Source organism: Zalophus californianus, chromosome 8 (assembly GCF_009762305.2).
Source record: "Zalophus californianus isolate mZalCal1 chromosome 8, mZalCal1.pri.v2, whole genome shotgun sequence".
Lineage (NCBI taxonomy): Eukaryota > Metazoa > Chordata > Mammalia > Carnivora > Otariidae > Zalophus > Zalophus californianus.
Window position 1 is genome coordinate 105,368,349 of NC_045602.1, and position 24,275 is coordinate 105,392,623.

At 41.3% G+C, this 24,275-nt stretch overlaps 1 protein-coding gene across 12 annotated transcripts in view; it reads right to left on the bottom strand.

Annotated features, from left to right (window-relative positions):
• Positions 1 to 24,275, bottom strand: part of PLCB4 (phospholipase C beta 4) — a 414,002-nt gene that overhangs the window by 341,076 nt on the left and 48,651 nt on the right. For 4 of the 12 annotated variants that reach the window (XM_027623039.1, XM_027623033.1, XM_027623034.1 and 1 more), the window contains one exon: positions 4,016 to 4,109. The exons of the other annotated variants lie outside the window; for them this stretch is intronic. The gene's annotated coding sequence lies outside the window, so the exon portion shown is untranslated. The remainder of the gene's footprint in view (positions 1 to 4,015; positions 4,110 to 24,275) is intronic. 12 annotated transcript variants of the gene reach the window in all.

Sequence of the window (24,275 nt, forward strand, 5' to 3'; positions counted from 1 at the left end):
ATGGGTACTTATTTCTGAGCCCCCTCCTTCCCATACAACAGAATTTTAGTACAGATGGAAAGAAGAAGAAAGAGCCAAGACGTGGTATTAAATGGAATCACAGAGTGTGCAGGAACATTCCACGTACATCCATTTCCATTTCTTTCTGAGCACGTAGGAGTCACCTCTCCACATTTGCTCTGTGCTCCATCCCCAACCACACGGAAGAGGCCTTACTGAAGACAGTGCCCAGGAGTAAGACCTCCAGGAAGAACCCTCCAACTGCAACATAAGGGTGAGTAAATAAATAGCCCGGCTCCTCCCCGCTCCGGGGGACTACTGTGAAGCATATTCCTCGGTCTCCAAAAGACAGTGCTCTGGCAGAAAAGGAGCTTTAGTGGCCCTTAGTGGAGTCAGCTTGTCAGCACACCCAACATTGGCTGCATTTCCTTTCTTATCTCACTGCCCCACACCCACCCCTGGTGCTTCCAGGGGCGACCTCCAGAGTTGGCTACTCGTACTCCAACCCTTGTCTTAGGCCAGTGTCAGGAGAAGCCAACCTCAGACAATGCATGAGTGAATAACCCACGCCTCTGAGAATGGACCCATCACGAAGAATGTGTAAGAGATATGTGCATGTGCGTGTGTGTGATACCAACCCTCTCTGCTTTTCTCGGCACCAGAGTAAAAATATATGGAACTTAAAGTAAAAAATGTGACTTCTAAGGCTCCAACCTGGTTTTGAACTTGCTCTGGAAAGCTCAGAAATAACAATCTCCCAGGGGCCTCCATTTCCTCATCTGTCAAATGAACTCCAATAAAGACCTCAAAGTTTCTTGTCCAACTCTCAAGTTTGGTCAAGATTTTCAGCAGTGAAAGGGACATAAATCATGAGGCCCAGTCCTTGAACAGACACGAAATTCCATTTTTTGGAGTATTTTCTTACACTTAGGAATTCACAAAAGGCAAAAAAACACTTTTGTATCATCATAAAGAAAATAACTTACAGAAATTAAGAATTTAACCTATTAACCAAATGGCTATTAGATATTATTTTAAATCAAATTTCCTTGATTTGACAGCATACATACAATCAATTATTTCAAAACTCGTAAATCTTGTATAAACATCTACTGAGTGCCCCCTTAATCTATTACAGGATACATTTATAAAAACATCAAGACTGGCTGCGTGGCTCAATCGGTTAAGCATCTGCCTTCGGCTCAGGTCATGATCCCAGGACCCTGGGATCAAGCCCCACGTCAGACTCCCTGCTTAGGGGGGAGTCTGCTTCTCCCTCTCCCTCCGCCCTTCCCCCCACCACTTATGCTCTCTCTCTCCTCTCTCAAATAAAATCTTTAAAAAAAATAAGTAAATAAAGTAATACCTCAGAAAACAGAGATGGGCTTTGTAGACCTACTTCTGCTATAACTTCATTTGTCTCCTTGGGCAAATTATTTCACTTCCTCATCCCCCACAGCCAGCAGCACCTCCAACAGAGCTGGGCCTAGGGCATTCCATACATAATAATCAACTGATAAAACTGAAGAATGCCTTGAGCTTTAGTTTTATTAAGGAGAAGAAGAGAAATGGGAAGGTCATGCTATCTATATCATCTTGACAATCTCTTCCTATCCCTACCTTCCCTCTTGAAATGAAACAGAATGTAGTGACCTTAAATTCTGTAGCTCCAAATGACTGTATCGCTCTGAGAGCCACTGCCCCTGCCCAGCATGGCCATCCCAGAGCAGACCTTACCTATTCAGAGGCAGAAGTCACCGGATCCTGAAATTTCATTAACTGATTCTTAAACACACACACACACGCACACACACACACACACACACACACTTCAGTGCTGGGTATGCAGTGCCATGGAATGAATGAGGCCCATGTTTCTAGCCCTCATATTTCAAATAATGGCAAAAATCATTCCAACCACCAGTCATGAGTAAGGCTGTTCTGACAGGTGGCCAAGACCTTGTCTCAGACCTATTTGGAAATGTATGACAAGCAAACAGGAGAAGCAGGACTGGAACCAAGAGGAAAGTTCTAATTTTGTATCTTTGTGGGCAAACTATCAAAAAAATGGTTTCCCTCCAATTTCCTCCAACATGAAGAATGGTCAACTGCTTCTCTATGATATTTCATCTGAGTTTCAAGGTCAAGAGGGAGGAAAAAAAGAAGAAAACGAGATTATGCAATGTCACAAAAAGTCAGCTATTAAATTATCTTATAGCAGTTATAAATTTCAACAAAGTTATAAATGCTCATTTATTATTTGTACTAAAATGACAAAATTGTTAAGAAAGATTAAATTACCAAGGAGGAAAATATTAGATGACTTTGGAAATGTTAGCATTATAGGACCTAATTGTCTTCATTGGTGGTTTTCAAAGTTGGGTGCATAACAGAATTACCTGGGAAATTTTTAAAACTTCTCAAGCCCAGGACATACCCAAGGCTATTTACATCAGCATCACCAGGGGCTGGACAGCCAACAACAGTGGTTTTGAAGGTACCCGGGTGACAGTGATACGCACAACAGTTCAAGATCAAGTGGCCTACTTCATGCTAAGTCAATGTTAATGTGGCTTGAGGCAAAGGATGATGTCTTGAACTAGTGCCTCACTTCTCAAAACCCTCCCTGACCTGGTCCTTACAGGTAGACGTCTGGGGCACAAAGTTTCACCTCCCCACTCCTCACCTGCCTCAGGTTGCCTCCCTAGTCCTTCAAGCCTACCTGGAATTGGACATCGATGCCAGGTATGGGGCTTAAGAGACAACACCAGGAAGTACAGTGACATTAAAACTGTGTGCTTCAGAGAGAAACGGTATCCACAGTGCCTTTGCAGTTAAGAATCATCCACTGGCAGAGAAAACTCACCAAGGGTAGGCCAAGCAATGCTATCAAAACAGGCAGCTTAGGCCTCCTTTTCCCTGGTCTTATTCAACCATTCACTTGTTCACTCACATTTACTAGCCAGGTGGCTTGTCCTAAGTTCACCCCAAACTCACAGCTTATAGGGAAAACAGATCTTAAGAAGTAACTGCCAGGGCGCCTGGGTGGCTCAGTCGTTAAGCGTCTGCCTTCGGCTCAGGTCATGATCCCAGGGTCCTGGGATCGAGTCCCGCATCGGGCTCCCTGCTCTGCGGGGAGCCTGCTTCTCCCTCTCCCACTCCCCCTGTTTGTGTTCCTGCTCTCGCTGTCTCTCTCTCTGTCAAATAAATAAATAAAATCTTTAAAAAAAAAAAAAAAAAAAAAAAAAGAAGTAACTGCCACTCGGTGTAATTAGAAAAGTGGAAGTAGGTACAGGCACAGTGAAAAAATATACAGAGAATAATTACTTCTGGGGAAAGGGTTTCCCAGGCTAAGGAAATTTTGTATCAGCAAAGGGTTTTCCAGGTTACAGAAATTTTGCATAAGAGCCACAAAGATGAGACAGGATGAAAACAGAGAGCCGTCTCATACCGCATATGAAAAACGCATTCAAGGGATGAGGTCTGAGGTCAGAAATGTGAGGTAGGAAAGGGGAGAACAGCTAGGAGTTTGGGCCTTACCCCGGAGCTGGGTTTCTCCACAGCGGCACTTACTGACATTCTGTGCTGGATACTTCCTGATGGTGGGGGTTCATCTGTGCATTGTGGGATGTTTGGCAGCATCCTTGGTTTCTGTTCACTAGACAACAGTAGCACCTCACCCCCACCCCCAGTACAGGCAGTAACGCCCCCAGACATTGCCAAAATATTCCTTGGGAGAAAAGTCACCCTTCTTGAGAACCACTGTCCTGGAGGCCATCTAGACCTGTTGAGCAGGCAGAACTAAGTCAGAATCCGATAGCAGCATGGGACATGCAGTGGCGTGGTGAGACATTACAGACCATCCATCCAGAACAAGAACCTGCATATCTGTGCTCATGCCTTTAACCACTTTCACAAGGCATCAGAGAGTCTACACTCAACAATTAGCTCTAATTTACTAATTTAGACATTAGGCTTTCAAAGAAGAATCAAGTAAAGTTTTTTATTACGCTACCTTTACAATATAAAAACTTCCCAAAGTTGGCCTCTAGGTGGTGGGATTCTGGTTCACTGCTCTTTCCTTGGTATTTTTCAGTATCTTCCACAATCTAAACAATTTATAAAAGAGCAATTACTTTTCAAGATACCATCCTTAGGTAATTCCTCTGTGAAAATAACATATTGCATGTATGACACACAGTTGCAAAGGTAGAAGCAATGATCCCACAATGTGCACACATGCACACACACTCTCTTCCACCCTTGCTCATTGTGCTTTCAATTATTATGGCAATATAAAATTTCATTTTCCATGAACCAAAACATGCACAAGGGTGTCTTTGCAGAACATTCCTTTTTACATAGACCTTTTGAAGTAAAGCATGGTTTTAGTTATCTATTGCTGTGTAACTAGCCACTATAAAACTTGGCGAGAAAAACAACAATCATTTATTATCTCTCACAATTCACTGGGTTGGCTGGGCTCAGCTGGGCAGCTCTATTCCACATGGTGTAGCTAAGGTCCAATAAGGTACATTCAGCTGGGAGCCTGACTGGGGCTGGAACATTCAAGATGGCTTCTCATCCTTTGGGTCTTTCTCCACATGGCTGATCATTTAACAGTACAGTCTAAGCTTTTATAAAGAACCAAGGCCGGCTCCTAAGAAGGAGCAATCCCAGAGGACAAGCCCTAATACGCTTATCAAGCCTCTGCTTACAACATGCTTGCTAATATCCCATTGACCAAGCACTATGGCCCAGTCCAGAGTCAGTAATTATGGCCAAGTCTAGAGTCAATAAAGAGGAGAATACACGAGGGTATGAGTGCTGGGAGGCAGCATTCACAGGGGCCACCAAGATAATAGTCTATCACAGTTGGAACAGGGTTTTCTTATAGACCATGTCCTTTTACCCTGACTTTTTGAACGAAACATCAAAAGATTAAAACCCAGAGATTACAGATATGAAACAATCCATACCAAATACAACTAAAGCTACCGCACACCTTCGCGCCTTCCTTAGGCTAGCTCTTAGTACAGAAGTAGAAACAATTCAATCTCATATTTCCTAATGGTAAAGGCATTTCAGAAAACAAATCCTATTTTTCCCTAAAGGATAGAAATACCAATGATGAAAGATTCCCTCACTAGAGATAGATACTATTGTTTGGATACATTTAAAGATTTCATGATGAAAATAAACTCACCGAATTAAAACAAACTGATCCAAATCTACCGTCAACTCCTTTCTTCCCAATTTTCTTCTTTGGTGAACGAACCTCCTTTGAATAACGAAGTACAATCCTAACACATTGTGCTTTAAGTTTTCATGCATTGAAGATTAAGAAAAGTTATGCTTTAGTTGAATGAGTAGAAGTTCACTTCGAGATTGTTTTAAACATGCATACTATTTATTATTTTACTATTTTTATATACATGAATTATGAAACTGCATTCTCTAGTGGGAAAAGTCATCTCCATTATGACAATCCTACTACAGAGCAGTAGACATAACCCCCAGAGTGGCAGGGATGTCTGGGAAAATACTGAGTATCCATCTGAGTGGGTTTATCTTATGGGTGGCTGCCTTCAGACATGACCAATGAGGAGGTCCTTCCTGGTTCCAATAACATAAATGAAGAATGCCCAGATCAGGGCGATCTAAGCCTGGGTGAGCTCCTAAATGAATGTGACATGTAGGAAACAACAGTAAGTTTGAAAGATTAATTTGGGCCACTCAATCTTAAAAGAGAGTTCAGAAGATGCAGAACTAGCAGAAAATTTTTAATAAAAATTATTTTAAAAAGTACTTAAAGACCATTTTCAAACAGTTCTAATCAATATTTCTGGTGAATCTGGTACAAGAACAGCATCTAGAATTCTGTTTGGCTCAATAAATATTTGTCAAATGAATTAAAACATAACCTACTGGGAAAATGGCCTTGGAGACTAGCTCAATGGTTTTCCATAGGTTCTTGGTAAAACAGAGGGAGGACAGGAGATGAGGAGGAAGTAGAGAGCCAACTAGTGCCTTATACCTTGGCCTTTCACATGAAAAGTCACTTCTGCTATTTAAAAAAAAAAAAAAAATGGACTGCTACTGATCTATCCCAACATCCTTGTTCTATGAACAAGAAAACAACTCAACCAAGGCCAGACACAAAGAATGGCAGTGTCACAACCAGATTTCAAGTACAGAGGGAAATACTGGCATATACAGTCCTCAACATTTGCAAATTCACTTAGTCACCAAAATTTATCTGTAACCACAAAATCAATATAGGTAGCACTTTGGTGGTCTTCGCTGGACATGTACAGAGAGGCAAAAAATCGGGGTTACTAATGCACAGGATCCTGATGTCACACAAGGCTCTGCTCTGCCTTCTGGTGTCAGCTCTCACACTGTAAACAAGTGTCATTTTCACAATCTTTTCAGTGCCACGTTATATTGCAAATTTGTGGTTTTTATTGGTTATTTCATTGTTTAAAATAAGCCCCCCCCCCAGCAGAGTGATGAAGTGCTCGTCTGCTTAAGTGTAGCGTTCCTAAGCACAAGGCTGTGATGTGACTTGCAGGGAAAATACATGTGTTAGCTAAGCATCATTCAGGCATGAGTCATAACACTGTTGGCCATGAGTTCAACGGGAGTGAATCAACAATACGTATTAAACAAGCTGTTTAAACACACACACACACACACACACATGAAACAAGGTTATATATGGATGAGTTGATGAAAATGTTGTGACCAGAGGCTCACAGGAATCTATCCTTGTATTTCCACTAGAAGCAACGACTCAATGTTCACTAATTCAGTGTTCATGGAGACTGTGTGGGACATAACTACTGGAAACAATGAGATCAACTGTACATAACTTAAAACGCTTTAGTTCGTTGTGACTGAGGGCCTTAAAAACTAGGCACTAGGACCCCTGAACCAGACATCAGGAAATACCTTAATGAAAGTGCCTCCTGGTACCCCTTTCAGCACCTTGTTTTTTCTCATAACCGATGACATGAGCTTTACCAATGTCCGGGGATTTTAAAATGTTTCATTTTGGGGGAAATCTTTTAGTATTATGAGGACTGTTTCCTAATTTACTAAATATAGGACAGCAAAGGAACCATCCTAGAAGTTATCTAGTCCAAGAGCTACTAACCTGACTTCCATGACCACCAAAGAAGTTCACAGATATAACCAATCTGTTCCATAAACTGGGATGGGAAAAACAATTACATGGTTATTTTTGCTAAGCTCTAACTGAAGTGTGGCATTTCCTCTAATTAAAAATATAAATCACAAACCACAATAGTACTGATTGCACCTATGACTTGGTTTTTGATGGAAATTCCAGATAGTTTATCATATTAGAATTATTGTAGATATTGCAAAATATCACTTGTACTCACCAATAATTTGAAATTACAATAGTTATACCATCTAATGTTAATAAGGTGTACATATATCATTGTGCCACAAATTTACTATTTTTATATCTGATTTTAATATAATGGTTTCCTTTGCAGTTCTGTATATTTTATTTTATGCATTTAAAAAATTATTTAGGGATGCCTGAGTGGCTCAGTCAGTTAAGCATCTGCCTTTGGCTCAGGTCATGATCCCAGGGTCCTGGGATCGAGTCCTGCATTGGGCTCCTTGCTCAGCAGGGAGCCTGCTCCTCCCTCTGCCTGCAGCTCCCCCAGCTTGTGTTCTCTCTCTCTGACAAACAAATAAAATCTTAAATAAATAAATAAATAAATAAATAATTATTATTGTTATTTAGAGAATGGGTTCACAGAGTCTTCACCAGACTGCCAAAAAGGTCCATAAGAACTCTGAAGCACTTCTCCCATTCCACAGACAAAGAAACATGAACTAGAAAAGGAAAGTAGCCTTTGATGGTCCCCTCATTGGTTAGAAGCAAACCCAGGCCTGAAACCACACAATATCCAACCTGGATGGGGCTCTATGAGCTGTGCTGAGCTGCTTTAGCTATTCATCCTAAGTCTAAAAACTGGGGCACGTTATCCCCCAAAGTTTGGCCAGCGGCTAAGTGAGCCGTGAGATTGTACATCAGCACGAAGGCAGAAGCATGTATCCCTAGCAGGGAATGGTGAGGAATTTACAGTGCATCCAGGAGTCCCTCCTGGCCTAGATTCAGATCCTATCTCCTGGGCAATCACTGTTGCCTCACCCCACATGGAGCAGAGTCACCATGGTGGGGAGCCAGTGTCGCTGGTGGGACTGTGTGTCACTCAGCTGGCTGGCCCAGAACAGAGGAGCAGGATCACACCATGTCACCCCATCACCCCAGAGGCATTCTATGCACAAGCCACAACAAATTAACTGCTGTGCACCAAGCATACAGAGCTCTTTGCTGCCTCCCAACACAGTTTCCTCTGCTTACAATGGCCCTTCTGTCTTTTCTCCCTGGCAAACCCCTCTTGTCCTTTGATACTCAGTGACGTGCCATCTTCTTCCTCTATCTTTGCCAGGTAATCATCCTTGTCTCAATACTAGACCGTGAGCTTTGTGAAGATGGGCAGGGAAGGTAACTGGGCTGGAGGAAAGGAGACCAAGCATCTATTGTGTGCAGACAAGATAGATGATGTGATAGTAATAACAATGTTAACATTTATTGAGCATTTAATATCCACCAAACATTGTTCTAGGCAATTTATATATATCGTCTCATCTGATCTTCCCAACAGCCAGTAGGTACAATTATGATCCTAATTTCACAGATGAGGGAACTGAAGCATAGTGCGGTTAGGTAAGTTACCTAAGGTCACAGAGATAGGAAGTGGTACAGCAGGGATCTAAATAGAGGCACTCTGATCCAGAGACTGAGGTATGCCTTTAACCAGTGACTGCACCATAAGGAGCCATCTAATCCCTTCATTCAATAGGTAAGGAAGTTACAGGTCACAGAGATTAGGCAGTATCTTATTACAGAGGACCCGAAGTAAGATGAGAATCAGAGCTCAAGTTCCAGGATGCTGCCTCTTACTTTAGTTTGGATTTTTATTTGGAATGAGAGAGGACAGAAAGGGCGGGAGGAGAGAAAAATATTCATACATCAGTTAGTGTTAGTTGATTGGCGTATAAATCAAATGACTGGTCAATAGACAGATAGGAAGATTAATAGCTAAGTAGAGGGACGTGTGGGTGGCTCAATCGGTTAAGCGTCTGCCTTTGGCTCAGGTCATGATCCCAGGGTCCTGGGATCAAGTTCTGCATCCGGCTCCCTGCTCAGCGGGGAGCCTGCGTCTCCCTCTGCCTGCCACTCCCCCTGCTTGTGCTCACTCCCTCTCTCTCTCTCTCTCTGACAAACAAATAAATAAAATCTTAAAAAAAAAAAAGGTAAGTAGAAAGAACTGGTCACTTTCAGGTATCTCCAGCACAAGGCAGATCTGGCTCACAGTAGATAATGTTACTGATTGCTCTTTGAGCCATGAAAAAATATCAAGGCTTGCTCCTACTAGCACCCGAATGCCCTCTAATTTAATGTAATCCCACACAATGCTGCATGCCGGTCAGGAGGCCCACAGTTGAAGGAAAAGCAAGAGGCTTAGAAAGGGTGAGTTTCCTTCCCAGGAATTCCTCAGAGAGTCTTTTCACAAAGAAGAGATGACTTTATTTTTCAGTCTAAATTAGCCCTCCTGTATTTCCACAGGCATAATGAATATGATGTTCTGTGTTAACACAGAGAAATCAGGACTAAGCTTGCTTTGCTTGGTTTTATGTTAATTTCTCGCTGACCTGCTCACAAGTGCAATTGATCCTACTGAGAATACGATTATTTCTTTCCAGATAGTGGCCACTGTGCAAAGTCAACAAAGATTTCTGACCTCCAGCACTTGAGAGCAGCTAAGTCTGCTCCTGACCTAGAGAACTAAACTATCACGTGCAAATATCATTCACGGTTTCATAGGAAAACAATTCAAACACAGAAAACATCTGCTGTGGTACTCTTTCCACCACTGTAAGGAGGAAACACTTGTAGTGACATTACTGTCTATTTTCTGTCGCTGAAACTGCTTTCTACTTTGAAAGTTATTCATTTGCTATAAACTGGCTAGACGACACATCAATTAAAGTAATTTATCTTTGAAACTGGAAATAGGAAGATGGAAGCAGACGTTCTGAAGGATACATGTATCTTCTTCCCACCAAATCTACTGGCTTGTCACACAGACAGTTAAAGATTTATTGTTGGTTGGAGGTGGTGCTGGTTAGCTGCAGTGTTCAGAAATGCACACTTTTGTTCCCCCTTTGTCTTCCATAGTCTAGGACTTCTGTCTGTGATTTTGCAGCAGCCTGCCTTAAGTGGGGTTGGTCCGTGAAGGCTCTAATGTGGTACATACAACCTTAACAGCTCCCAAACATTAGTGAACAGTTCACACCTCACTGGAAGTCAGGCTCCCTCCCTAAAGACACTGAGGCAAAGCTCTGACTTAGACCCCTGGATGCACTGTCATTTTGAGCAGCGATTTCTGGTACACAAAGCATAATCTGTTTTTATAAGCTTGTTGCTAAATACATAATTTTATATTAAAAATACAATACACAGAATGTCAAAATGAGCCAAAAACAACAAACTCGATAAAGAGTCCCAGAGGCTAAACATGGTAGCAAAAGCAAAGAAACAAGCATCTATATATAGAAAAGGACGTCTTAACCAACAAGAAATCTACTTGCTTGTAGAACTGTTTTTCTTCTTTCTTTGGGATCTAGCTCCAGGAGTGGTAATTAAATTAGGAGACTGCGGTTAAGATAGTAGAGGCAAAAAGGGACCTTTGAAAGTATGTTTCATGTTTAAGATGTTACAAAGGCAAGGTTCAAGTGCTGACATGAACAGGTTTGATTTTCTTCTGGAACATCCAGCCGGAAGGGGTAAAAAGGCAAACCATACACAACTAAGAATTTACCTCAAATATCCAAATCTGGGTAGCTTTCCACCTCTAAAATATTCCTAGGTATAGAGAGGTAGTCACAGGGTGCCTTCTCAACACTTTAGTTTGGGTTCCTTCTGAGGCATACCCTAAGTCAAGGATTTGAGAACCAGTAGTTTATTTGGGGAGGTGATCACAGGAAGCCAGCAGTAGAGTGGAGAAATGAGAAAGGAAAGCCAATGCAGGGTGTGATATCAAACAAGTTATCATCATAGGCAACTGGGATCCCCACTGGGGAACTCTGGGAGAAGGCAGAGACACATTCTCAGTTATCTCATTCAGGAGGCAAGGGAGCTGGGGTACTTGTACATGGATTCCTTCTCAACCTACATGTCCATCGCTGCATGAATGGATAAACCAAACGTGGTATCACACACTGGAATACTATGCAGCCGTAAGAAAGGAAATTCTGACAGACTGCAGTGTGGATGAACCTTGAGGGCATTACGCCAAGAGAAAAAAGTCAGCCACAAAAGGACAGATACTGTATAATTCCACTTACCTAAGGAACCCAGAGTAATCAACTTTATAAAGACAGGAAATAGAATGGTGGTTGCCAGGGGACCGGGATGAGGGAGGAATAGAAAGTTACTGTTTAATGGGTATAGAGTTTCAGTTTTACAAATGTAAAAGTTCTGGAAACGAGGGACGCCTGGGTGGCTCAGTCGGATGAGCGTCCAACTCTTGATTTCGGCTCAGGTCATGATCTCAGGGTCATGAGACTGAGCTCTGCGGCAGGCGCCCCGCTTGGCAGGGAGTCTGCTTGGGATTCTCTCTCCCTCTCCCTCTAACCCTGCCCCCAAATAAATAAATAAATCTTTTTTTAAAAAAAGTTCTGGAAACGAATGGTGGGGATGGTTGCACCATACGTGAATATACTTAATGCCCCTGAACTGCACATTAAAAATGGTTAAATGGTAAATTTCATCTTATGTGTATTTTACAATTTTTTTTCAAAAAGGTAAGTGCCCAGGGTGATATAGGTAGAGCCCCAAAGTACATTTATTCTAATAACCACTCAAAAACCTACCTCAAAGATAGGTACTCGAAACCCACCCACTGTGATAGGGATTTGATAAAGCAAACGATGCCCAAAGAAGACAACCATCGATAGAGATTTGGGGAGGAAGACTATCCTAGATAAAAAATTAATGTATTCACTTTTTTCTGATTATATATGATCACGGTTAAAAACTTAGCAGATAGGGATTGGGGCACCTGGGTGTCTGAGTTGGTTAAGTGTCTGCCTTCAGCTTAGGTGGTGATCCCAGGGTCCTGGAATCGAGCCCCTCGTTGGGCTCCCTGCTCAGTGGGGAGCCTGCTTCTCCCTCTCCCTCCGCCTGCCACTCCCCCTGCTTGTGCGCTCTCTCTCTGTCAAATAAATAAGTAAAATCTTAAAAAAAAACAAACCTAGCAGATAGGTAAAAGGAAGAAAATCTAAGTCATCTATAATCTGATCACAGGGGTGGCTCTCTGAGGATGTGCAGCATGGAGAATGATATGCAGAAAGGACAGATGTGGAAATCAGAGAGTTCCCAACTTCCGCCGCCAGTGGGCTCCTGAGGCTGGCAGAGCTGGGCTGCTGACTCCTCTGGATCCCACTCTCCCCACTGGTAAACAGCAGACTCTGTGCCAATGTCTCTGAACACCTTACTCCTCAAGGTCAATGGCCCAGCAGCATCTGCGTTCCCTGGGAGCTTGTCAGAAATACAGGGTCTCGGGGCCCCACCCTACACCTGCTAACTCAGAATCTGCATTTTCACGTTTGGGTTAAAATGCAGGTGATTCGGGTGTGCTGTGGAGTTTCAGAAGCACTGCTCTAACACAGACCTTCTCCTTCTACTTAGGATTTCTGAAAAGCGCCAGAGCTGCTAAGCCTCTAGGCCTTGGTGTTAAAATTTCCACCTCCTCTTGCAGAAAACAACCTAACTAGCTTTCAAATGAGGTAATCCAGGATCTGGCACAGAGTAGATGATAGGTAAATGTGGACCAATACTGCTAGCATTCATATGACATATAATGTCCCCCAGAAGGAAACCCATGGAAGGGGACAGCAAATTAGAAAATTTTCATCCAAAATAATAAATTCAATTTTCTTTCGCTCGAATAGAAAAACTTATCCTAAGGCAAGCTGAAAAGAGTAAAATGGTTTTCTCCACAGACTGAATGCTTCTTTTGTAATACAGTTCAATATTCTTAGACTTTTTTCAGACCTGAAAAAAAAAGTAAATGAAACGACATGTTGAAACTTGCACTGACCCTCCTGCATTTCCAAGGCTGCTGGTTTGTTGTGCTTAATGTCTTTTTTTTTTCTTCTTTGTAAGCAACAAATAGGACTTTGTTAGCTTGTGCAATGATGCAATTTTAAGTGCATTAGCCTTCTCATCCACAAAAAGAATCTGATCTCAGAAACGAAAAATAAAATTCACCACTAAAGTAATATGCTATCACAATAGAGTTCTTTAAATTTGGGGAATACTATCTACTTTGGTTTGGATTCGAAACTTTGAAAATATGGAGGGAAGGAAGAAGGGGTATGGGGAAAAGAAAACAGACTGAGCTATGAATTAGCCATATAACATTTTGATTCTTAAAGGCACATATCAAAAGCCTTGACATATACATGATTATTCTTCGCTCCAGCAATTCTGTTCCTAGGATGGGCAAAAATGCTTATCTTCAGTGAAGAATATTCCCCATAGCCTTGCTTCTAACAGTGATTGTTTTAAAAAGAAAATTAGTTTATGATATTGGACTAGTTAAATAAACCTTTCACTTATATAAAAGTAGAGCATGCCATTCAGAATGCTTTTTAAGAAGTACCTTTAATGACCAGACACACTCACACCCCCAGACCTTTGTCCTCTTTCCTGTTCTAAATTTTCTTCACAGCGCTCACCACCATCAGACAGTGACCTGTTGGTTACTGCTTATCTCCCCCCAACTAAAACAACGTAAACTTCAGGCAAAAGGGGAATGTCCTGTTCACTTCTGTGCCCCTAGTGCCTCACAAGATGGCTGGCAAGTAGATTAGCAACAAATATGAACTGAGAAATAAATGAAGGACTGAATATAAGCATATGCACTTGGGCACAGAAAAACAGACACAAAACAATTTAAGATATTCCCAAAATTATTAACAGTATTATGGCTAGGTGGTGAAAATACACATGCTTTTATTTTCTTCTTTATGCTGATCTATTGTTTCTACGTTTTATGCCATGAACTTCTTCTAAATACATATATGTGTGTGTGTGTGTGTGTGTGTGTATATATATAACCCCTTTTCTTTTTTTTTAAAGATTTTTATTTATTTATTTATTAGAGAGTGAGCGAGAGAGAAACAGCATGAGAGGGGAGAGGATCAGAGGGAGAAGCAGGCTCCCTGCTGAGCTGGGAGCCCAACACAGGGCTCGATCCCAGGACTCCGGGATCATGACCCGAGCCAAAGGCAGTTGCCTAACCAACTGAGCCACCCAGGTGCCACAAAACCCCTTTTCTTATTTGCACGGGTGCATGTGTGCATATATGTGTATGTGTGTATATTTTGTATGTGTGTATATTTTCGCACTTATATTTGGTTACCTCATAAGGATATCCTTTATTCCCCAAATTGCCAAGTTATACAATGGGGAAAAAAAAATGAAACCCTAACTCTCCACTTCAGGTGAATAAAATGAGATATGGGACAAGTGGTTTAAAAAAACCAACACCATGAACCCATTCTTGCTTCTTACCACACACACTTTCATTAAGTCACATACCATGCATATAGTCAGATACAATAATTCCTAATAATGTGTTCCTATTTAATAAAAAATAAGTTTTTTAGTTTTAGAAAATTATGTTGTTTTTGCAAGTATGGTGGAAAATGACAATTTCATAGGTCTCACAATAGGTGTCCTATTGTTTTATTTTTATTATAGTAAAACTAGCAATTGCTCCAGAAGGCAGTAAAACTGGATCACAGTGTTCTCACTGGTCCGAAAGGAGAATTGCCATCAAGAGACACACACCTGGCAAATGAATAAAATCAAGAGCATCAGAAGCATTCAGGCAGCATCCCTTGAAATAAGTTAAACAGGCCAGCCTTAACATTATAAAGTACCTACTCAGGGAGGTTTAACATGTAATGAACAGATTTCCTAGGCAATCTTCAACATTTCTCTTTTATATTCTAATAAGTAATATAAAACTTCGTACTTAATAAACTTTTAAAAATCCAATTCAGGGTATATAAAAAATTGTCAGTTATAAAGATGATACTATCTGTGAACTGACTGCAAAACAAAAGTCCATTTTAAAAGGATGACACATGCAAATACAGGTCTCCATGTGAAGCAGAATGTACATTAATGCTGTGTTGGCAAAATGGGCTCAGGAATACTTCTCCCTAGGGAAGTGTTAAGGGAGTTTGTGAATTCATCAAGACACGGAAAACCCCTTTGGCCCTTCGGTCCTTGAGACCCCCCACGAGCTCACTCTCAGCCTTTTCTCTCTTACCTTGGCTTGCTTCCTGAATATCTTCTTTCACCTGGTAAAGTGTCAGAGGACTATTCTACGTTTTTATTGTTTGCCTTAATTCATCACACTGTGAGTTTAACACTGAAAAAAGTATAATTTAATTTTGTATTTTTTTTTTAACTCCAGACAAGAGGTTGGCAAACTACAACTAAGAGATTAGCAAACTCTAACCCAAGGGCCAAATCCAGCTTGCCATCCATTTTTTTTTTTGAGATTTTATTTATGTGTCAGAGAGAGAGAGAGAGAGACACCACAAGCAGGGGGAGAGGCAGGCACAGGGAGAAGCAGGCTCCCCGCTGAGCAGGGACCACAGTGTGGGACTGGATCCCAGGATCCTGGGATCTTGACCTGAGCTGAAGGCAGAGGCTTAACCTACTGCGCCACCCAGGTGTCCCCAGTCATCCGTTTTTATAGCACCCATGAGCTAAGATTGGTTTTACATATTTAAATGGTTAAAAAAAAACAAAAGAATATTATTTCATAACGCAGGGTAATCATATGAATTCAAATCTCGGTGTTCATGAACAGTTTTCTTGGAACACAGCCACGTCCGTTCATTAAGGCACTGCCTGTGGCTGTCTTTGGAGCTACAACCCTGAACGGTGGCAATAGAAAGTACAGAGCCTGTAAAGTCAGAAATACTTTCTGGTGTGTTTCGGGAAAATGTTGCCAACTCCTGCTCTAATTTACATGACAGCAACATATAACATAGATTGTAGATTCCTGGGTTATACTGCTCTATGTATCCTATTAGATAAGATATGAGGTAATTTGCATAGGAAAATCTATATATCATCTCTGGATTATCATCCACCTACCTACTTACTCACCCACCTATTTTTGTACAAGCTAGGATGAAAGATCTGGAAGAGTACTTTTTTTTTTTTAAAGATTTTATTTATTTATTTGACAGAGAGAGAGAGCGCACGCGAGAGCAGGAACACAAGCCGGGGGAGTGGAAGAGGGAGAAGCAGGCCTCCCACCAAGCAGGGAGCCCGCTGTGGGACTCGATCCCAGGACGCTGGGATCATGACCTGAGCCGAAGGCAGAGACGCTTAACGAAGGCAGACGCTTAACTGAGCCACCCAGGCGCCCTTACCAAACTGCTAACAATGTTACCTCTGAGGCAGAATGGAAGACTAACAAGAGAGGATGAAATTAAATTAAATGTTAACTTTTTACTCACTTATGTAATTTTACTCCTGCAAGCAGCTACTCCTTTTGTATTACACAATTTAAAAAATAAATAAAATTCAAGGAGACCTTTCCACACACCGAATACTGGCCTCTCAGAACAACATAAAATTAAAGAGTTGAAATGTCAAAAAAAAAAAAAATTGATTTCCTAGAGTTTCTTAACAGCATGATCATTTAGAATTGGTGCAAAGTGCATCTTTAACCACGAAAAAATGTGAAATGGTGCCCAGTTATGTCATATTGACAAAAAGAAAAGCCATAGCAAAGTATTTTAAAACTACACAGATTTTGAAAAGCCAAATATTGTTCAGAAACTAATGATAAACAGGTCATACAAAATATACATTCTGAGAGATTGTAGCTTCCTGAGTCACCTATAAAGACAAGTATATTTCAATAGCTCCAATTTCCATCCTTCTCACTCCAAAGTATCGGTTGAAATTAATTCATTCCATGCTTAATAAAGAAATACTGGTCATAACTCTTGGTTGAAAAAAAAGCATTTTTCCCAAAATATATCATAAGGAACATAAAAATTGTGAAGCCATATGCTCAAGTGCACACTTTTACTGTTTCTTATTTTTAAGTGGACACTAAAAATCTTCCAGAGACCAGACAGGGCATCCAGACAGGGGCATGATGCGGTACAGTCTCAATGAACCACCACATTTATAATTCAATTCCTGCACATTTATAAATGCTGGCTTTTAAACTGCAAGCCCAATGGCCCCTTTAGCTACACTTAGATGCACAATAATTGACAGCTCATTACGACAAGTGGTCTCAAGAGTGAAGTATTATAGCTAATGGTCTGTAAATGCTTAGTCTCCAAACTTGAGCCAACATTAAGGCAAGCAAAACTGGGCCTTTCCTTAACTGCACTTGATTTTAAATGCCTGGATGATATAACATTACTTAAAATTAATCTTCCTATTTCTGATGTCTGAAATACTGCATACTGAAGTCAAGAGTACACACCTAATTAATTTTATGTTTTCTTATGAAATACACTGTAATACGACAATTTCTAAGTATCCACATCTTGAAGAGAGGCAGAAATGATTTTAAAGCAACAGAGTGAAAACACCTGAATATCCAGTAATAGAACATTCCTGAAATGTTATAGTTCTTCATCATTTAAAAGTACGCAACCAGGGGAGCCTGGGTGGCTCAGTTGGTTAAGCATCTGCCTTCAGCTTGAGTCATGATCTCAGGGTCGTGGGATCGAGTCCCGCATCGGACTCCTTGTTCAGCAGGGAGCCTGCTTCTCCCTCTGCCTGCCGCTCCACCCCGTTTGTGCGCTCTCTCTCTCTGACAAATAAATAAATAAAATCTTTTTAAAAATTTTTCAAAAATTTTAAAAGTATGCAAACATTAAAAGCCACATTTAAAACAAAATTATGTAGGAAGTCATCACAGTAGAGTGTTAAGAAATAAAAAGGATAAAAATTGTATGCCAATATAATCCTCATTTAAAAAAAATACGATCTATGTCCTATGTGATATAGAAAACATTACATGATAGTGACTTTTGTGTGTGTGCATGGGTGGTAGAACAACAGTGATTTTCATTTTTATGCTTTCTTGGACGTTCCAAGTTATCTCCAGTAAGTATCATTTTTACAATTAGAGATAATGTTCCTTTGTCTTTATTCCTGTTGGCATATATATATATACACCAAAAATTACCACTCAAGATTAGTCTCTCCACAATTCGGGAGACCCAAAAACATACTCCGTGATTAATTGTATCTTTCAGTGCAAACACTTGCCAAAACAAGAGAAATATTTAAATAAATAACATTTCTATGCAAAGTCCTGGGAAAAACAAGGTAAGCATTAAAATTGGAAACGGTAATATGTTCTAACTATTATTTTCATGTGTTAGACCTAACAAACAAACCCAGTGTCAGAAATAAACCTTAGAGGGGGCCCACTTAATATAAATGCTGGGGAAAAAAACAGCAATAATGTAATTACAAGCATGGCTTTTCTAAGACTGATGTCCCTTACCCATATTTGTCAGGGCTGCCTGTTTTGGACACATTTTATTCAAAACTGCATTAAAGTGCCGTTTCCACTGAAGACTGATCTTTGCCTTTCACAGGAAAAGCAAACAACTCTCCCTAAAAGAATATTCTAGCAGCACACTTTACAACAGGGTGTTCAATAACTGGCCTACTTGACTTAAGAAATTACAAACAGGCCAGTTCCTATGTTTAGACCAGACAGAAGCTTGTCCAGGCCTTGGAAACTAACATCCTGACCAACACTGTTTAAAGCTAAGGGGAAGAGAACCAGTGGCTCAGAGAAACCTTTCACAGAAGTGATGAGAAACTAGGGCAAAAAATAGGGAGCAGGTGGAGCAACACATTAGAGGAGCCCAGAGTCCTGCGGAGAAGCCAGAAGCCAGGAGAGAACAGCCTGATAATTGTGAATGCTGGTTACTGAGAGAAAAAAAAAAAAGGAGAGAGGAAAAAAACAAAACAGAACAAAACAAAACAGCAAAGGGCAGTTAAAGAAAGAAGGGGAAAAAGTAGAGAGCTGGAAATGTGCCAAGCCAGGGACTATGGAAGTTGAAGAAGCATCTGTCCATTTGTTGAGAGAGTGGCAAGTGCTCGAGGGCTCGCTGGAACTGTGGAGGACACAAAAGCAGGCTGGTGCCACACTGCCTTCTAGAAATTGACTGGCAGGGTCTCCAATGATGGTGGATGGAAAAGCTTGGAGGACTTCCAGGGAATTCCAAAGAGCCAGAAGACCATCAAGACAGGCGAGATCGTGGGGTGAGGTGGGCTGGGGCTGGGTGTGAGCAAGGCTCCAGGGAAGCAGTGCTGGAGCTGGAGCGTGATAGGTTCATACAAGTGAGGCTCAGGTGAGGGGGGACGCGCAGGTGTGCGGGGAGCACACAGTAAGAGGCCAGCTGGTTTTGCTTAGGGGCCGCACCATATGAGGAAGGCAGTGAAGGCCACTGAGGGAGGTAGAGGCAGCCAAGCATACAAGAGTGTGACTGATCGTCAAGGAAGTCTGACTTTATTCCCCGGACAGTGGGAAATCAGAGGAGACAGTCAGCAGAGGGCTGGGAGACCAGACCCGAGCCCAGAGAAGACAGGTGAGCGCAGGTGAGCTTGGGACAAGGTTGGGGGCAGGAGAATGCAGGAACCCAGTCAGGAGGCAAATGAAACTCTGCAGGTAAGGAGGAATATTGACCCTGAAAACGGAGCTGAGAGGAGGGAACTGAGAGAGATTTCCAAACTGCGATGCAGAGCAACCGACCATTACTGGCAATGAGGAGGGAGAGAGAAAGAAACGGCACTGGGTGCTGGGAGAGAGAGAGGTTTAGAAACTGGGAAGATCAAGGCAGTTCAGATGAAATGAACTGTGAATAAGATATGCACGGAGGGCTTTGATTCCCCCCCAAAAATCCTCCCCCCCTTTTTTTAAACTCCGAGGTGGCTGGCTCCGCTGGGGATCCATCACGGAGGCTGCACACAGTAGGCCCTCAGTCAGCTCCCTGGCTCCCGTGATGCACGTCAGCTTTCCCAGCAGGGGAAGGCTGCCTCCGGGGGCAAGGGCAGCTGCCAGGCCGTGTGTCTGCCTGGCAAGCCTCACCGTCCTCTCTCCGCTATCTGCGAACACACCCAGGGCTTCTTAGAGGTGCATCATCTGATCTCCCTGACAGGCTGTCATGTGCTGAAGGATTAAGAAAAAGAATCCTTACATTGCCTAAGGCAGCACCGTGGTTTGTGTTATAAAAACTGGTTGGGTGGCAAAGAAACCTCCTCAGGAAACACTACAAGATGAGCTATAAAATATACCACACTGAGTAAACACTAGCAGATGGATGCCAACGAATCTTTAATTATCTTCAACTCATTATGCAGACATTAACCTTGACAAATTAATAAAGGTGAACTAATAAACTTGTGGGCTTACATAATTTGAGTAGTTCCAAATCACAGAGAATGTATATGAATAAATCTTGATAAAAGCTTTTAAATAGGCTCCTTTTCTTCCTTCTTAAATCTAAATGGTAAAACAGCTATTGAGTGACAAGGGTTTTGTGGTTTTTTTCCCCCCTTTTCTCTTTCTCCTCTGTAAGGGAGACCAAGATAGGTTCCAAGCTATTAAACTATTTGTGATGTACAAGTCATCATCATAATTGGGGGCACACTTTCTTTTGACCTTTACAAAACTTTCATTTCCCAAATGTGACAGATAAGAAGTGCTTTTATAGCACCAATAATGATTTTTTCCTATGGGAACTTGCCAATTATAAGTTGAAAAAGAAGGAAAGACCATATTGGATATACATTTAGAATCTCAACGCACCGAAAATATACCTGAAATCCTTAAGAATCATGCTTAAAGGATATAGTTCAGGCAAGTTAAGAATCTAATCTGGGGAAATACATATTAAAACCAGTGTGAGAGCAACTATCTACTCCCCTCAGCACCTTCACATAATACTAAGTGCCCATAAAATGTGTTTGATCAAAAGTGACTGGATGGTTAGCAATTACATCTGCAACTAGTAGTCTAAGTTTTTAAATATTAGTAACAGATGGGGCAAATGGGATCCACAATGCACAGAGCTGTTTCAGTAACATGCGTGACCTACAGCACAGTGAGGCAACAAGTTCTTACCAACTCACCAGACGTCAGACATCTTGTAGACTTTATCTTACTTTTCTCATGTTCTTAGTGCCCGGTATGGATGCTTAGCACACGAAGGCCTTGAGAAAGGGGACACCTAACTGAAACCATTCGGATGCCACCATAGCATTTTGAGAAAGGACCGGTGCTACCTGTGTGCTTTTCCCTAACAATAAATCACCTTTCATGGGAACTTGATTTCACCCTTCACTGGACTCAGCCTTTCATTGCCTAGACACACGAAAGTTAAATTCATTCATTCATTCACTCGTTCATCCATTCAGCAACTATTTATTGATTTCTTCTTATGTCAGGCATTTTTCCAGCCCTCCACTATGCCACACGGTAGCTAGCAGCCACATGTGGTTTATGAGAACCTGAAACGTGGCTACTCCAAACTAATAGGGGCTTATGTGTCAATGACACACCAAATTTTCAAGGCTTAATCTGAAAACAAAACAAAAACAAAATATCTCAATAATTTTTATGTTGATTCCATGTGGAAATCATACTAGTTTAGATACAGTGGGTTAAAAAGCCTTATTAATTTGGCCTTTCTCATTTTGCTTTTTTAATATGCTACTAGAAAATTTAGTGTATGACCGACAACCAAGACTTGAGACGAAGCCTTGTTTTCAAGGACCGGACATTTTAGTAAAAGTAGCCCATGGTAAACAAAGGACTAAGTAGGAAACAATATTATGTCATTTCAGACAATGAATAGTGTGTGAAGAAAATAAGGCAGGGCAAGAAGACAAGAGCGACCAAAATGGAAAATTTTAGGTAGGGTGGCCTGGGAAGTCTTCTCTGGGGAGGTGAAATCTGAGCAGGAAACATTAATGGTAAGAACAGGTACTCATACAAAAATCTAGGGTGTGTGTAGGCAGGTCAGGGGGCATGTGGTGAACTGAGGGGAGATGAGGTATGCAAGTTTGAACAACAGCAAGAAGACCAGTGTGGCTGGGGCGCAGGAGGAACATGGCAGAGGAGGTTAGCAGGCAGAAAGGGGGGGCCAGAGTAGAGAAGTCCTGGTGGAAAGGTTAGGCCCATTGAACCAACAAATTCCATGTAATTCAAGTCAAAATTCCTTTGGGATTCCTCAGGGAACTTGACAAGCCTTTTCTTTAAACTCATGTCTTAAGTACAGGGGCCAAGAATAGCCAAGATTTTGACCTATCAAATACCAAAAGTTGCTCTGAAGCCGTAGCCAGGGGCTAAGGCCAGGGCGACGCAAGAGAGATTCTCAGCGCCTAAGAGCAAACACCCCATAAATTCTGTGTTCTGAGCACCCCACCTGCTGCACCCTAGTCTTTGCAATGTGGGACTGACTTAATAACAGATGAAATAAAACTAGTGAAGTAGAAGTGGGCAGCCAAAATGGTTCCAGCCATGTAGAGTGTTAGGATACACAACATTTTGTGGGTTTGTGTGTGTACACACACATTTATAAGGATTACAATTATACATATACACGCTACGTATGTGTATATGTGTGCATATGTGTGTATGTAAATATATGTGTATGCATGCCTGTGTGTATATGTGCATGGATGTATACACACATTTGTGTACGTAGTAAATGTGTGCATGTGTGTGAATGCGTATATAGACACATGTATAAAGGACACATACATGAAACAAGAATATAAAATATAAATAGAAAAGAAAAATAGCAGCCTAAGGAGAGGACCTACTCCTTGGGAATGAGAAAAACAGTATAGTGAGGGGATTAGGGCTCTAACATACTCAGAATTTTCAATTCTCTTTCATAAAAGATTTACAGCCATACGTAAACACATATACACTAGTGGAGCACAACATCAGAAATGCTAATTTTATAAGTGAAGAATGATACAAAATTGTTGATATATCCTCATTTTTAACTCTATATGGGGTCCATATGGGGGACTGAAAATACCCCCAAATGATTCTGGTTATTATGTTCCAACCTCCTGTTACATTTCTTTAAAAGTGGTATTTAATATTTAGTAAAGAAAACATATCACAAATCAGAAAAAGACTGAGTTTAGAGCCCACAATTCTACTTACAATGTGTCATTTAGGATAAACTTTATCAATGCTGAACAGCAACATGCTACCTGCAAGTATTCACTAGGATTAAAGAGAGGCCAGCCTATCAATAAATCAACTGAATAAATTCATGTTAATTATACTAAATTTACACTTTATAGTATAGGAGATTTTTTAAGTCTATTATTAGTAGAGCACTACAGTGTAGAAGCATTATTATTATTAAATAAGACAGAATTTGGGGAGAGTCGTATATGTATTATACCTGGACATACCTTATTTACCTCAATAAAAAAAAAGTTCATATTTCACTTCGATTTTGTTGAGAACCATCAACACTGCTGTGGTTTCAAATTGTTACTTCAGGACTTAAAACATGGATAAAATGAGATTTATAGAAATTTTAAAACAGTCTGCAGGTGCATTGTCTTGAGTAGGAACCAACCCTCAGAATGAGGTTCACTACTGAAAATAAGGAAGTAACTAGAGGAGAAAAGTAGAAAAAGTCCTTCCCCTTTGGTCCAGCAAAAGAGGTCCACAAAGGAGACTATTTGCAGAACAAATGCCTCAGAGAGACAAGAGTAAGGGAGAGACAGTATGCCAGTTACTGGGTGAACTTCCGTCACGGGGTGGATTCATGGCGATCACCAGCAACCCCAGGCTGGTGTCACAGCTCCCCTCCTCCAGGCAACAGAATTCAGTGTGCACAGGCCCTTAAATGGGAGGGTGGTCAAGACAATCAGAAGGAAGCGTGTCCTTTGACAGCAGTGTGCTGGGACAGGAAGAAATGTCATTATTCAGGCATCTTAGAAGCTATGTTAATTCTCCCTGGGTGCCACACAACGGTTCCAGAAGGCCGCCTTTAACTGGGGAAGCAGGTGGTTAAAACAAGCTTGGAGGACTCCCAGTGACATA